The following is a 1,979-nucleotide window of genomic DNA, read 5'->3' as shown; positions in this document are numbered from 1 at the left end:
CGTTGAACATTTCCACTGAGAGGATGGGAGGTAGCCACTGACAACGGTGAAACCCTTGCATACAGCTTGCCATGGAAGGGAGTAAGAAGGATTGGATGAAGACAGTAGGAAAGCAGAAAGACGGAAGGAACACAGCATCTCCATACGCTTATCTAAAATTCCCACCAATGAATTGCATAAGTATCTCTATCCCTATCTTTATATTTTATTCATTATTCATAACCATTTGAGTTTACCTGACTATGATTTACAAGGTGACCATAGCTTGCTTCATACCAACAATCTCTGTGGGATCGACCCTTACTCGCGTAAGGTTTATTACTTGGACGACCCAGTACACTTGCTGGTTAGTTGTGCGAAGTTGTAGTGATCACAATTTTGTCCACCAATATACTTACCCAACAAATAGCTACGGTGCTAAACTCCATGTTAGAAAATAAAATGCTAGAATAAAGTAGGTTGCTCGACGATTCGATAATATTGCAGGAGCAATTAATCAACCTTTGATTCAACCTCTAGGAGGGATTCATGCTAATAATCCTCATCTAATACTAAATAGGAAAGAAGATCAAAATAGGGTATTAAATGAAACTAGGGCAACCAATGCTGCTCAAGCTTTTGGTCAAAACATAGCTCAAGTTGTCGAGCAAATCCAAATAGAGTGGGATTGAATATAGGAGTGACAAATCAGCCTTATTTTATATCCTCTTTTCTGATTATGTCTTGCAAGCTGAACTCCCAAGGGGAGTCAAAACTTCTAAATCTCTTACAAAATTTGCAGAAAAAAGTGGAGAGTCAATCGTAGAGCACATTGCTCGACATACACTCAAAATTGGTGAACTGGTCAATAATCAATATTTAAAAATGAGATATTTTTTTTTCACTTAATAAAATACTTTCACCTGGTTTTCAAACATACAACCTAATTCGATTCATAGTTGAGCTCAATTAGAAAGGAACTTTTGTGATCAATTTGTAGGAAAAAAATGAAGGTGACTTTGTCTGATTTATTCACTGTAAAAAGAGAAAAGAGTGAGTCGATCGATGACTATCTTATCCGGTTCAAGAATATGAGAAATAAGTGTTACTCCTATTCCGGAACCTGAAGTAGCCAAGATGGCCATCAATGGGCTTGATTTTAATTTTCGAAAGAAACTTTTGAATCAATGGTGCGCGAAATTGTGAACAATAATTTTTCACAACTCTCATAATCCCCGGTCATGAACCCCAAAAACTTGGTAGCTCAGTACCATGGCATTACACAACTTCGCACAACTAACCAGCAAGTGCACTGGGTCGTCCAAGTAATAAACCTTACGCGAGTAAGGGTCGATCCCACGGAGATTGTTAGTATTGAAGCAAGCTATGGTCATCTTGTAAATCTTAGTCAGGCAAACTCAAATAGTAATGGTGATGAATGAAAATAACAAAAAGGTAAAGATAGAGATACTTATGTAATTCATTGGTAGGAGCTTCAGATAAGCGCATGAAGATGCCTTCCCTTCTATCTCTCTGCTTTCCTACTGTCTTTATCCAATCCTTCTTATTCCTTTCCATGGCAAGCTTGTGTAGGGTTTCACCGTTGTCAATGGCTACCTCCCATCCTCTCAGTGAAAACGATTGCATATGCTCTGTCACAGCACGCAGAATTCAGCTGTCGGTTCTCGGTCAGGACGGAATAGAATCCATCGATTCTTTTGCGCCTGTCACTAACGCCCCGCCCGCTAGGAGTTTGAAGCACGTCACAGTCATTCAGTCATTAAATCCTACTCAGAATCCCACAGACAAGGTTAGACCTTCCGGATTCTCTTGAATGCCGCCATCAGTTCTTGCCTACACCACGAAGACTCCGGTTAAAGAATCCAAGAGATATTCACTAGAGCCTTGGTTGCTTGTAGAACAAAAGTGGTTGTCAATCACCTTGTTCATGAGTGAGAATGATGATGAGTGTCACGGATCATCACATTCATCAAGTTGAA

This window comes from Arachis duranensis, chromosome 10 (genome assembly GCF_000817695.3).
Source record: "Arachis duranensis cultivar V14167 chromosome 10, aradu.V14167.gnm2.J7QH, whole genome shotgun sequence".
NCBI classification, from domain to species: Eukaryota; Viridiplantae; Streptophyta; class Magnoliopsida; order Fabales; family Fabaceae; genus Arachis; species Arachis duranensis.
The sequence above is the reverse complement of the archived record's forward strand: the minus strand, read 5'-3'. Positions refer to the sequence as shown.